This window comes from Protopterus annectens, chromosome 7.part1, assembly GCF_019279795.1.
Source record: "Protopterus annectens isolate FY-2018-M chromosome 7.part1, PAN1.0, whole genome shotgun sequence".
In the NCBI taxonomy this organism is placed as follows: domain Eukaryota; kingdom Metazoa; phylum Chordata; order Ceratodontiformes; family Protopteridae; genus Protopterus; species Protopterus annectens.
The window spans coordinates 376,952,666-376,968,069 of NC_056740.1; the positions used below are offsets into that span (position 1 = coordinate 376,952,666).

Consider the following 15,404-nt stretch of genomic DNA (forward strand, 5'->3'; position numbering starts at 1 on the left):
ATTGCTCTTATAAACTTAGAAGGTTGATACAATAACAGGTTTCAGATTAACATGAATTTTATAAAGGATATGAAGTCTAAAACTTAATTTTTTTCAATATTATCTGACCAGTTCTCAGTGATTTGCCAATGATATGCCAGAAAACCAAAATTTTTGGAGAAATAAACCAAAAATATGGAGCACAAATCTGGACATTCTGTGAAAATATGGACAATTGAGAGGTATGATTGTATATCAGTTTGTTTGCAGATTTATAAACTAAACTTACAAGAATATAGGAGTTAATAGTGATTTCTAGAAAAGTTTTACAACCCAAGGCATTTACCCTGCCCACAAATTACCAAGGTAAAGCTGTAAAACCTTCCCTTCAGGAATTGCATGTGTAAAGGCCATAAAAACTTTTTATAATTTGCATAATACTATCTGTTTTGTCTCCACTCAACCCTGCTCCCCATAAAACCTAATGACTCTGGGGAAGGGATGAGAAACACAAACTAACAAACAAGTTTTCCTGCTTGCTCAATTAAAAACCTTTGCAGTCTTGAGCCAAGATCATAGCTTGAATTTAGCAGCTACAATGAAATATTTTGCCTTTTTAGGAATACTTCCACCTTCCTTATACAGGATTATGTCAAAATTATCTACTCCTCCAAGAAGCTTTGCAGGAATAAACAAAAGATAAAAAGAATCTAAATTAAAAGCTTTACCTTCGTCTGAAATATGTTAGTCTTCTCTGACAAGTTCTGTGCACTGCCACATTACCTTTCTAAAGAAGTTAACACCAAGAAAGTTAAACTGGGAACAGTATTCTAGTACCTGCCACAGGGCTGCTAGCATCCCAACATCCTGCTGCTGTTTTCTGTATTAAGTTTTAGAAATGTGTTAGCATGAAAGTAAATAAATAAACCACAAACAATCCACAGGGTCATCAATTGCAAGCCATTTTCTTTTGTTTTTAATAAAAAACAACGTAGCCAGTAGAAAATATTTATTAAAAGAAGCTTATCACTCCTCTAGTGCCTCGGACATAAAGCCTTTGATAGAGTTAACAAAATATACCCACAATGCATACTTTTATACCAATCAACAGTAATTAACACAGTTGAACACGATTACAATAATTTCCAGTTTTATTCCTTATTAAGACCTTTAGGGAACAGTGTTCCAAATTTTAAAATAAAGACTGCTTCCTTGTAGAGCAGTTTACTTTTTAAAGACATACCTGGAGAAATTTTCACCCTGTCTAAAATAGTACCTCTTAAACCACTACTATTACCATAATGACGTACCAAGATCCACTGCTAAAGGACTTTCTATCGTCTTATTTTTAATGTCTTTTAGATGTTCTTGAAACCTAATTCGGAAACTCCATTTAGTTTCATGTACATAGAACAAATTGGATTCACATTTTAAAACATAAACAACTCCTTCTGTATCACAACACTGAAAACATCACATGACTTAAACACCTTATTATTTATAAAATTAAAAGTTGGTACAGTAAATTTACAAATTAAACAGTGTCCACATGGTTTCACTGCAAAATTAAGAAGTTGTACATCTAATGACTGTATAGGGGTTGCAAACTGAACATGTACAATCATATCTCTAACACTTCTGCCTCTATTAAAAGAAACCACAGGTCTTTTTGAGGCAGACGTTCATAGAGATTTTTTTATCTTGTGGTAAAAAAGTTTAATAGAACATAATAGTATCCACCACCTTTTCAGCAAATAAATTATACGTTGTCACAAAAAAACACTTTTTGAGCTAATTCATTGCCCTCACACATTACTTTTTTAAATAATCTACTCTTATTTTATCAGGTACTAAAGGAACATAATGTTGATTTAAACGATTAATAGCTGTCTGAATAGAATGCACTTTATATATCCCCTTTGTCTAAACATCTCACAAGTTTTAATTAACTCTTGAGTAAGATTGTCTTTATCATTACACAACCTACTAATACGTAACAACTCATTGTAGGGCAAAGCTTTAATCAAATGGGTGGATGACAGCATCTACCATCCATATAATGGCTAATATTATCAAATTTCCTGTGAATTCCAGTCTTAATTAACGCTCCATTTTCACCCCTTAATTCCACATCTAGAAAAACATTTTCTCCACAATGTAGCCCGTCAAAGGCTAAACCAAACCTATTCATATGAAATTCACCAATAAAAGGCTCTACCAAAGTTCGCCCTCCTTCACATAAAACCAAATTATCTATAAAGCGATACTACTTTATGACATGCTTCTGAAAAAATTCCATTTTATAAAGATATTCCATGTCAAATAGGCCCATAAATAGATTGTCATGCATGTGGGCAAACGATGTCTTTAATCCGATGATACAAAGTGCCATTAAATTGGAAAAAGTTGTTAGTAAGATAAAAATGCACTAAGTCAATTAGATAATATGACAATGGACTAGCTCCCCCCAATATTTCAGGGCTTCTAACCCAAACTGATGTTGAATACTAGTATATAGACTTTGAACATCTATAACTATCCAGTATTTAGAACTTGTCCAGTCAACATATCTAACTTTATCCAAAAAATCAAAGGTGTCCTTTATATAGGAGGGTAATTTCTTGAGCAATGGTAATAATTGGTCATGTAGTAAAATACCCACATTATGCAAAAAATAGTTACAGGCAGATATAACTGGATGACCAGGAGGGTCTAATAAACTTTTGTGCACCTTAGGAAGGCAATAAAAACTTGCCATAGTATAGCCCTTTGTGGAAAACTTTGTCTCCACATCATTCAAAGAAAAATACCCCAGCCTGTAACCCTTATGTATCAAATTATCAAAAATCACAAGTGATGTTTCATAATCCACCCAACTAACTTCTGTATATACCTCCTGATTATTAAGATTTTCATAACACATTTCTAAATATTGAGAACAACTTATCGCTACAATGTTATTGCCTTTATCGGAAGGTTTAAAAATAACATCCCTTCTCTCACTCATTTGTTTAAGTGCCATTTATTCATTTTTGGTTAAGTTACATCTAACTCCACTTCTTTTCTTTTCATTCATAAATTCAGCAAAAGCTTTTTCTAGAAAAACATTTACCATACAAGAAAATTGCTTAATAGTCTCACTAGTAAAGGGAGGAATATATTTACTTTTATGCACAATATTAGTGGTATTCAAAAACAATATGCATTTTCCTCACTGTCTAATTCACAAAATGAGTTACAAGAGAAAAAAGTATATGTACTTTCATCTTCAGAATCATCCCTTAGCTCATTACAAGCTGAAACCTTTGAAAAATCATTATTTGCACATGCACCATATCAAATGCAGCTTCCTACTAAAACAAAACATTTCTGTTTGCAATACATATAATCTAGGTATAACAGTTGGGATATATTTTAAAGCACAATTCAAAACTGAGATTTCAAGATCAGTTAATGAAATTCCAGATAAATTAGGAACATAATCCATCATTATTCCTTACGGTCTCAAGAGTCTTTGTAAAAGCAGTACCGTTTTCTCTTCTTCCGATACTGCTGTTGCTGCTTCTCTCGGACTGTATCTGGTTGTCCTCATTTTCTTTTGTTTTTGTTGGAGTGGGAGTTATTATGGAGTCTCCATCTTAGATACTTCTGCCATGTGGTCCTGAATAAAGAATTTCCGGAGAGGTTACATACAACTTGGTGTATCCACACAATGTTTAGTTAAACATTCCTATTCAATAATACCCATTTATTACCTGCAACTGGCTGGTAAATCCCACGATACCTAGGTTAGGTTTATCATAGAACCAGCATTTATTTTTCAATTTTTTTTTTAATTAAAACATAACCAAACATAATTTATCTTGTACCAAGTGAACCAAAGAAGATTTACCCTGCACTAAGCACCAGCTGAGTAGACCATACACGTATACACACACACACACACACACACACACACACACACACACACACACACACACATGCACAAATAATCAACAAAAACATGCTTTACTTTGCACTAAAGCATCGACTAAGCATTTTTTAAATACAGGTAATTTGAAAACACAATTTATCTTACCAAAATTCTATAAGAAATTAACCAAACATCATTTCCCTTGTAGTAAGCACTCAAGTTTCAAGTCTTAGTAATTCCCATTATTTCAGATGCTGAACTCTTCTCAGGAATTCAGTGATTCCTGCTCATCACTGTTTCTTTCCTGCTTACTTCCCTATTGCTCCATCTATTCATTCCTGTCTATCATTGTGTCTGTTCTGCTCTGGTGTTATAAAGAGATCATGCTTGGCTACTTGTGGCTTTTTAAACCCTTCCTCTACTTACCCATCTATCTTTAAAAAAACAGCACTCCCCTTTCTGATCCTAACTTCCTGCCTTCTCGCCCTCCCCAGCATGCTTTTTTCACCTCAGCGATATAGCTATGCCTATGATTCCTTGACATGCTCCCATTCTATACTGTTGGATTACTTTGTGGTATTCAAACTCACTTCCAACCTTCATTTAAGATTAAAGAAAGAAAGAAAGAGTCCACCATCTCACTGTTGAGGCTTCTGCAAGGTGATAACAAAAGCTTTTGGACTACGTCTTTGCATTCAGAGAAGTATATTTTAAGTGCATTTATAACTGCACTTTCTTAACATTTAAATCGGTTTTGGGTGTTTTTTGCTATTTATCTGAAGATACACCTATTAATTTAAGGTATTTTATGGTCTGCATTGCTTTTTGTTTCTTTGCCTTGCCCAGGTGTTTTTCTGAGTTTGTTGCTAGCTAATTATAACTAGAACCTGTGGAAATTAACCCAGCCTTTCTCCCACATGGTATTTTACATCACACTGGCAGTCTACCATCTCACTATTGAGTAGGGTTGCCAACTATCTGTTTTTTTCCCCGGACTATCTGGAAATCAAGCTGGTTGTTTGCTAGTCCACAAAACACTGTACAAACTCTGGTATTCTGTTTCAATAAAAGAAACAGACTATCTGAGTTTGTTAAATTGGCAGATTTGCTATGCTTTTTAAAGAAAAGCATAGTAAATCGGCAGAAAAATGCATCAGGAATGGAAAAAAGAGGCCACCCCCCCAATGTCTGACATCACAAAATGGGTGGAAAGCAGGTGAGAGAGGGGCAGAAATGGGTAGGGTTATAGGTGTTATGAGGGGTGTGGTTTTGATCTGGTTTTAGCCACATCGAAAGGTGGCAACCCTATTGTTGAGACTGCTGCAGGTAGATAAAAGCATTTGGACAACATTTTCTGCATTCGAAGTACATTTTAAGTCTATTTGTAATTACACTTATCTTACTATTTAAATTAGTTTTGTGTTTTTTCTTTTCTTTATCTGAATTTAAAGCTATTATTTTAAGGCATTTTTATCATCTGCACTGCATTTTGGTTTCTCTGCCAGGCTTAGGTGTTTTTCTGAGTTTGGTTCCCTTCCAACCTCCCTATTTTCTTTTGTTTAACCCAGAGGCTTTTGAGCTGCCAGCCCCTACTGTATAGCTGGCACTAGAAACTCCTCCCAGTCCTATACCCTCTGTTTATCTTACAGCTTACTGACAGACGAAACTCAGAAGGCCCTCCCCTTAGACTGCTAGTGTGCTTTGAAATTGCTTAAGTGTGTTTTTACATTAAGAACAGTGGGGCTACAAATCTAGTAGAAGAAGAAAAATAACCTGGTCTGTCCGAGTTGGTAAGCACATAGAGAGGCTTAAAGTGAGAATTACTTGTTGTAGGTAGTTATTTGATTTGTTTCCAATACCTTTTCAGCTTTAACTAACTAAAGTGTTTTTTTTTTACTTTAAGAAGGCTGGGACTGCAATTCTAGTGGGAGTAGAAAGGTAGCCTGGGAGTAAAAAGGTAGCCTGGTCTGTTCAATCTGGGACACACACAAGGGAGTTGAGCCTGCTATTCAAGTGGATGTAGTAAAGTGGCCTGGTCTTTCTGAGTTGGGAATCACACAGGGAGGCTTAAAGTGAGATTGTTTCATCAGCCAGATGGCTTTTTAGGGACTTAGTTGAGTGTTAATCTGTAATTGAAAGCTACTTTTGCTGTGATTTTATATTAAAAAGTTCAAGGATCATCCATCTTGTGGCAGAAGGGTTTACCTGATCTCTCTGAGTTAGGAGGCATTCCAGGGATCTTAAAGTGTAGTCAATTATTGGCCAGAAGGCATGGGATTTATTCTTCAGTTTTTTTCTGTCTGCTATAAATTAGGTATGTTTTTGCAGAGCTGTTCACCACTCAGTGGTGATTAGTAGTGTGACGACCGTGCCCTGGCCCAGCAATCAAGGAGCCTCAATCCTCACCACTAACACCAGGGAGATTGTCTCATAGAAGAGAAAAGGATAGCTAATACACACAGTAAAGTACAATTTCCCTTAAATGCACACAGAGATCACAGTCTGGGGCTGGTTGCTCCACTGCTCACCAGGTCCCCAATAAGACTCCCCACTGGCACAGCTATAGGGTCCAGGTCTCAGCCTAACTGGGCAAGCTAAAACCTCCAGTACCCTCTCTGTCCAACCAGTGCTTTGTGTCCATGCCAAGTAGCTGACACAACACACACACACACACACACACACACACACACACACACACACACACACACACACACACTTTGAGATAAGTATTTATACAACTTCACAGACACTCCTGGGAAAGGCTGACACAGATTCTCCAACTGTGCCCCTTTACCCAGACTATACGGTAGTAATTACTGCTACCACCCAGTTAATAATACCAGCTACTAAAAGGCCCTTAAAAGGGTGTCCAGTTACTACTGTGCAATATTAATATCCAATGGTAGTATGACTAACAGTCAAGGCTTACTTTAGAGTGGCCTATTACAATAACCTCTATAAATATGCAATGTACTCTAGAGCTTATCTCTACACAAATAAGCCACAGGTAGAAGGTTTGTAAAATAGGGCGGCCACGGTGGTGCAGTGGTTAGCATTGCCGCCTCACAGCAAGAGGTTCTCCAGTTCAATCCTCGGCTGGGGTGCCTTCTGTGCGGAGTCTGCATGTCCTCCCTGTGGTCGCGTGGGTTTCCTCCGGGTGCTCCGGTTTCCTCCCACATCCCAAAGACATGCTGCAGGTGGATTGGACACTCTAAATTGGCCCTAGGTGTGCATGTGAGTGTGCCTTCTGTGGAAGGTTGGGCGCCGGGCTGGCAACTCGACACCGTAAAACTCCACTGCCATTCAATGTGCGGACAAGGTGATCCGCTGTGGCGACCCCTAACCGGGAAAAGCTGAAAGAAGAAGAAGAAGAAGAAGAAGAAGGTTTTAAAATATTTAATAATAAATAATTAAAACACAAGACACAACTACTACATCACAGAGATATCTAAGAGTTCAGAGATCACACAGAAACATAAAATAATTCAGTAGGAGAGGTCTGATTTCAAAGAAAAATACCTAATTAATCTTTACTAGCTTTAACTATTCCTACAAGAAATCCCAGTGCTAAGACTTACATGTGAGCACAAGGCAGAGTGCTACTAAGTGAGATATCAAGATCAAAATGCTTTCAGTCTCTTGTGAGAAATAGTATTTAAACATTACTAACAAACATGTCTCTAAGGCCCTACCCAAATTACATCATTTTTTTGACACTTAGGTTTTCCCAGTAGTCATATTGCATCATCTTAACACCTGGTCTGAGTTCTCAGGCCACAAACTGCATTATTTAGCAATCTAACACCTGCACAGAAACTTACAATAGATGACATTTCACATGTATATTCTAAAAGAAACCAGAGCAATAAAGCACATTCCACATCTAAATTCTTGTCATAAACTGTAGCCTTAAAACAATGGGCATGAAATCTTTATCCAGCCGCCCTGGAGACAAATTCTAACATGAAAGTGTACAACATGCTTCACTGGGCCAGTAGAGTGCAATGTTGTCACATATTTTGCAGTTCCACATTTTACAATATTCTTTTACATTCAAGAAAACATGCCTGTATTTTACATTTATTTACAAATGCCAGAATTATATATCAAATTCTGTTTGACTAGGCTGGCAGCCTTCGCCCATCTCTCCCCAATCGTCACAAGTAGTACCCTGTATAGTAGCAAGTCTATAAAGCTAGTACTCAGGACTTTTAAGACATAATACAAAGCTTTGCAAGAAGCTAATCTTGGGGTAGCTAGACAGTGCATACAGCATTCAGATTATAGCACTAACATCTAGTCTTCACCCTAGACACCACTCAGGTGAGACCTGTAAAACCAAGACTCTAAACCATAATAGCCCAACTCTAATACAGGTCCTGGCAACATGGATTTGCAATTTCCTAATGTCTCTGTGGCCAACTTGATAGGGTATCCTGAGACAATGTAGCAACTCTCTCATGTGCTCAGACTTTCTTTTAATCCTTAAAGAAATTAACACAGTATGCAAGAGATAAACATACAGAAGTTACTGGGAAGCAAAAATCTTGCTTATAAACAAGGTTGTTAAAAAACACACACACTACAGAAACTTAGAATAGATGACATTTCACATGTATGCTCACCTCACACATAGACCTTCTTATGCTGAAGCACTTAAAAGAAACCTCTCCAAACCTCAAAGATCTCCTAAGTTGTCAAACAGCAACAGCTATCCTCAGCAAGCACTAAAGCACATGCCTAAAGTAACACCTAAAAGTACACATTAGCCTAAACCCAACAATGGATGGTGCAGTGGTGCAGCTGTTAGCATTGTCACATCACAACAAGAGGTTTTCCGGTTTGGTTCTCAGCTGAGGTGCCTTCTGTGTGTAGTCTGCATGTTCGCCTTGCATTCATGTGGATTTCCTCTGTGTACTCTGGTTTCCTTCCACATTCCAAAGAGATGCATCCGGAACATTTCTCCCAGAGCCTCTGCTAAAAATGGGCTGTGTCCCAGTTGGACTTTCCCAGTAAACAAATGTTAAATAAATAAATGATCCCCCAAGAACAAAGCCCATAAGCCAAGCAAACACTTTACCTATTGCTTTTGTCATATGTGATTCTATTTTATGACACAGAGATACTCTCACCAGGATAACAGTTAGTTGCTTATCTGGAGACAGGATCCACAATATCATTCATAGACACAGGTCACTGTACCTCAGGTAACAATATGATTCTATCATAGTTCATGTGGGTGTAAATGACCTGAGGTGTATATCCCTGGACTATGTGAAAAGAGACATTATGGATCTCTGAATGTGTCACAGGCAGGTACGTGCCTTACACCAAGCAGCATCCTACCTTCACCAAAGAATATGTAAAAGTATGAACAGAAAATGATTGATATTTAGTAATTGATTGTGTTTCTGGTGTCACTCCAGGGGAATTCAGTATCTATCAGCATGGGAGGACATGGTTAACTGACCACTTTGCTTTACCAAGGATGGTCTGCACCTGTCCCCACTGGGTTTTTGGATATTGGCTAAAACTTTATCCATCCTCTTATAACCTGTTTTAGGCAATGTCAGAATGACAAAACTACCAACATACCAAAAAAAGTAATAAATAAAAACTCAAAGCAAATTTAAGGTGTTCCTGCTGAATGCTAGGAACCTAAACAAGAAATGTGACACCCCACAAACTGCTCTCACTCTGGAGAATGAAGACATCTGTGCTGTTACAGGGACTTGGTTTAAAGCTGCAGAAAGTACTCTGGAAGTGCAAGACCACAGTGCCTTCCACACATTTAGACCAACAGCAGCACAGCCATGGGCTAAAGGTAGAGGTGTCTCAATCTATGTTAGCATCTCTAGGCTGGTTAAACAGGATGATGCCTTAGAGTTAGCTCACATCCAAGTCTCCATAGACAAGGTTCCTTTCCATGTACTGGCCAGCTACAGCTCACCCTCTATGACTCACGGAGCTCACAACTCTTACCTAGACCGACTAGAGGTGCTCACCATCCAACCAAATACTCTATTCATGGGAGACCTTAACTACCCTCTAAAGACTGGAAAATATACACCACCTCTAACTCACAGGTACAGTGTTTCCTGGAATTCATCAGCACAAACACCCTGGATCAATTAGTGCACTCTCCAACCAAAGGATCAAACATATTGGACCTAGTACTCACCAACATGTGGGAGCATTGCACTGCCCCCATGTCATGTCCTTATTACTGAAGTTGGACCACAAAGAAGTCTCCTCCAAAATAAAATTCAACCAGGAAAACCTACCTAAACCCATAACAGTTAGAAACTGTACTAAAGCAAAGTATATACTATTAAATGACGGATTTTCATATATCATGGCTCCTCCAAGTCTGAGAACACAGTTACCTATAAAGAATTATTTACAGAAGCCCTGTGTAAACATGTTAATGGCTGCACTGAGGTTGCCGTACCTACTAGAAGTAAGCCCAGATCTAATACCAAAACTAAACCATACTGGTGGAATCCTTACCTTAGCAGATTATTTGCCAAAAGAAAGAGGTCTTGTCTCTATGAGAGTTGCTCTTTCTGATTTCAGCCATGACTTTTTTCTTTTGGAAAATAATCAAAACAAGAAACTAAGTGGTATAATAAGATCCAGCAAGGCTAAATATGAGGTTAGGATAGCCTCCCAGGCTAAGGACATTCACAAGACCTTCTTCAGCTTGTCAGGAATCTTAAAGGTAATGCTCGGCAGTGTGCAGAACTGGTTGTAAATGGCACAGCCTTCACTGACCAGGGTGATATAGCAAATGTACTGGCTGATAAAATTTAACTCTACCTCACCCCTCACTACCCCAGTGAAATCCCTTATAGTATATCCCCTCCAAACTTGCAATAGGGAGCATGTCCTAAAGGTGCTTACTAAGGTCAAAAAACACTACTTCAATGTGCCCCAACAATTTCATCAGTTGTCTTTGTAGTAACCTAAAATATGACTTAGCAGGACCACTTGAGGCATTCTTCAAATACGGTCTCAAAACAGGTTACATGTCAATGGAATGGAGGGCCAGAATGGTCATTCTCTTCATAAGGGTGGACCATCAACTGACCCCAGGAACTACAGTCCCATCAGTCTGACAAGTGTAATATGCAAAACCATTTATCATGGACATGATCAAAAAGAGCACTGGCAACCTACAGACACTGGACCTCTCCTAGTTTGGCTTTCTTAAGGGAAGGTCTTTCCTACCTAACCTGGTAGAATTCTTTGAGATGATCGTCATGGCTATGGATGATGGAAAATTGTGCATAACACCTATCTTGACCCAGCCAAGGCATTTGATACAATACCTCAGTCAGATATTGTTGAGAAACTCTCAGAACTAGGAATAAATGCCTACATAACTCACTAGAGTGTCAGCTGGCTCATACGTAGGACCCAGAAAGTCAGGATTGGTGAGACCACCTCTACCAAGAGACTGGTCACCAGTGGAGTATTCCTGGGCTTTGTGTTGGGCCCACTCCTGTCTGACATCAACTTCTCAGAAGTGAAGGCTAAAGTCAAAGGTCTCTGTCTCACCAAGTTCGCAGATGGCTGTAAATCGAGAGCTATCATAGATTCCCCCCATGATACCAATATTCTATAAGAGAGTCTAACACAATTAAATGACTGTTGTGAAAGCCACAGATTAAAACTCAATGCAAAGAAATATATTATAGTGCCTTTTGAGAAACTGTCCACCCAAGCTAATTACTTTATTGATAAAACACCCCTAATAATTGATTTGATAGTTTGGGATCTGAGAACATATGTAGAACGTAATCTGGCATTCGACCAACATGTAGCCAAGATTGTAAGAAAATTATTCTATGTAACCCAATTCATAAGCAAGGGTATGGCATCCAGGTCCAAGGAAATAACAGTGCCACTCTACTCAGCCATTATCAGAATCATCATTGAGTGCAATGCCCCCTTTGGTATGTGCCTTGCCAGGCACTTGCAACAGCTGGAATGCCCTCAAAGGTTCTGCACCAGGAGAACCCAGGTTATGAATACCCTGTCCTACACAGATCGCCTTAAGGTCCTATCTCTGTACTCAGTCTCCTACAGGCTACTGAGAGGTGATATATGCTTAGCATGTAAGGCATCTTTAGATCCAACTCTGATGGATCTCTTGCACATCTGCAAGACAAACAACACCAGACACAGTAGATCTAACAACCTGAACTTTGTCTGCAACGTAACTACATCTTGTTGGAGGGGTTAATATGTGTCATATGTGTTATGGAATAAGTTCCCCATCTACATGAAGTAGTGATCATCCCTGACCCCGTTCAAAAGAAACTGTGATCATTGGATAGGCAATTACAAATTCACCCCCATGGCCTGAACCCCATGTCTCTGATGGACAAAGGTTGACTGTAAGTACATTGATCCTCAAATAACATACCCCACCCACACATAACCCTTAACTACCTCTTTACTAACCTAACCCATCATATAGGCATCCAAGGAACTCTGGGACAAAGCTGAGTTGGGTTGCGTGGCTTGGCTGGTGGTCATTAGTCTTGTATGAAACTATGGGCGAAAAATAAGAAAAAAAGAATGGAAGGAAGAAGGAAAGAAAGAGAGAGAAGAAAAGAAAACATTTTATACCTGTAGTTGGTTCCTTTACCTGGTCTATAAACAGTACATTGTGACATCTGGTCTTCTCTTACTTGGGTTGTAAAAAAAAAGTCATGGGTAGAATTTCAGTGCTTGACCTGCTTCAGTGTAACCTTTGGCCAAGAAGTAAAACAACATGTCTTTCCAAAACACATACTTCCTCATCCCATTTTTTACTCAATTTACAAGAATTGATCAGAAATCATTGTAGCTAAGGAGGAAGACTATGCTGAGAAGTATTGTGGAGACCGGGAGGTTGGTACTGATCTGGCAGAAGTGATCTTCTAGTCATTATCTTAGCACCTTAGTTATTTTAGTAGAAAGCATGATACTTCAGAGAAGGATTCACAGTGGAAATGGCTGAAGTGATTAGAGACCTCACATTGTATTCCTGGGTATCACCACTGGTCTTTAGACAGTGAACGCTGCTGACTTACCTCAGATCAGTACCTGTGTCTCTGTATCCACAATACTTCCCGGCATAATCTTCTTCCTCAGCCCCGACGATTTCTAATCAGTTCTTGTAAACTGAGTAAAAAATGCGATTAGGAAGTGTGTGTGCATGTGCTGGAAGGAGTGCACACAGGTGGCAACTTGAATATCTGTGTAGATGGGAACTGACATGAAGTTGTGCAAACTAATAACACCTTTAGCAAAGCTGCACTGGACAGTCTCTTTATGAATCCTGACATTCTTCAACTAATTCACTAAACATCTGCTTTATACTTCATTTTATCTACTTTTTCTATGTTCAGGTGTCATAGTACATCACTAAGCATTAATAAAATGTATGCAAGAAGGGCATAGCCAGGCACTCAACTTTTATTTTTGTTCAGTGAAAAGATACTAGAATGTCAAGTTTAAAAAACCCTGGCATATTTGCAATGGCTTTATTTTATTAATTTATAGATACTATATATTTGGCTGAATAACTTTTTTCCCTATGGTGACTACATTATATAAACATATGCTGTTCAGAAATGTGTGCTGCATACGGACAGGATGGGGCTACATTGGGATTGTGGACTGTATTTTGCACATGGTACACATTCTCAGCTTGGCTTGGGAGTGCCTTCTGTGTGGAGTCTGCATGTCGTCCCCGCGGTTGGGTAGCGTTTGAAAGACGTGTGCGTAAATGGGCATGCCTTCATTGAAGGTTGGGTGTCGAGGTGACACCTCAGCGTTTCTTAAAAATCTACTGCCAATCATTAGCGGACCGGAGTTCCGCTGTGGCGACCCCTTACCGGGAAAAGCCGAAAGACAAACAACAACAACACATAATGTTCTACAATTCCAACAATAAAACAGTATAAGAAACTTCTCTGTGTAGAAGATTTTCAATCCATATATATCTAATTAATCAGTGTATATTAATCAGATAATGGTAGTAGAAGTAGTAAACTTAAACTTGTCCTAAGTCAAAAAATAATAAAAAATGTATAATATATAATTTGAAATATTGTACAGAATTATTAAGTATTTAAAAGTAATTCAAGCAGGGTAGGCAGTCTGTTTCCAGTCAAAAGTCCTTTATTACGTACACAGACAAGCGATCCAAGTAAAACAAAAATAACATAATAGTTTCCTCAAAAGTTTTCTAACTATATATACTTTTTATCAGGCAAGGGAGTGGTTTATTGCGCTGTAAAACAAAGTGTTATTGGTATACATGTTAAATTCACATCCCTTCCCCCATCAGTGTGACATTCGAGCTGGTCCTGCCCTACTTAGTAGCTGTCAATAATATAACCCTTATGTACTTTAAATAAAATTAATAATGATGTGGTATCTGTAATTTAACCAGATTATTAAGGAGATTATTAAACCTGTGATTTTATACAAAACAAAATACTACTTGGCTGGAAATATTTAAACCTTTGACCATTTGGCAATAAAAAAATTTGTATAAATATATACACTTTGCATGTAAAAAATCCATTCAATACTTACCAGTATCCTGTTGTATGATACTTACTACTGTTATTATAATGTTGTATTTGTATTTTTTAATTTGGATGTTGTTTTATGGCTATCAAAGGAATAACCTCGTTGCCACTTTTTTTATATCTGGCCAGGCAGTCCAGTGTAAAGGATTAAGGATGACTGAATAAACCTTAGCTGGGTTTTCTTCTGCATATTGTGCAATTCTAAGTGATTCTCTTAACTGAACAGTGCTCCTGAGAAGCAGTACTTGTGCATGGTTGGCTTACCTGGTTATAGAACAAAAAAGTCTTGGAATAAAAGAATATTGTTTTACTTCTTGGCCAAAGCTTTCTTTTTGGAATTAAAACTGCTTATGTTCTTCTTGTCATTACTTTTCGAACAAGGAATCCTTGAAAACAGAAAATGAGCTGTGCAGACCATGGCTGTTTTGCTATCTGGCTATCAAACCCATATTGATAATCTGATAACACTGAAAGTAGAGCTTGTGCGTTGCTACACTTTCCACAGAAGCCTATTAACAATAAGCCAGCAGACAATAATGCTGAAGAAATCACTGGTGAAACCTAGTCTAACCCTCTCTGAAACTGGTTTAGCTACAGTACTTGTAAGCATAAAATGGAGCAGATGACCTCATTCCATTTGCATGTGCATTTGCAGGCAGGAATCTGAGAAACAGAGAAGCTGATCTGGCAGAACTGACTTTTCTAGTTATTATCTTTGTACCTTAGTTATTTTAGTAGGAAGTGTGATACTTTAGAAAAGGATATTTATTAACAGTTGATATCTCTTCCATTTAAACATTACTTTCCCCATTCAAGGATGCAGTCATCGCCTTTAAGCCTTTCTGCCTAATTATCTTTTTAGCACAGCATTTGTTATAACAGGTTACAGGACTTGTTCTTGTGTATATTTTGTGCATATA

At 38.1% G+C, this 15,404-nt stretch overlaps 1 long non-coding RNA gene across 1 annotated transcript; it reads right to left on the reverse strand.

Annotated features, from left to right (window-relative positions):
- Positions 1-974: 974 nt before the first annotated feature.
- Positions 975-14,946, reverse strand: LOC122807539. The gene is made up of 2 exons (XR_006365696.1): positions 14,749-14,946; positions 975-3,640 (listed from the first exon to the last, which is right to left on the reverse strand). It is a non-coding gene; the product is annotated as an uncharacterized LOC122807539 (long non-coding RNA).
- Positions 14,947-15,404: the final 458 nt, after the last annotated feature.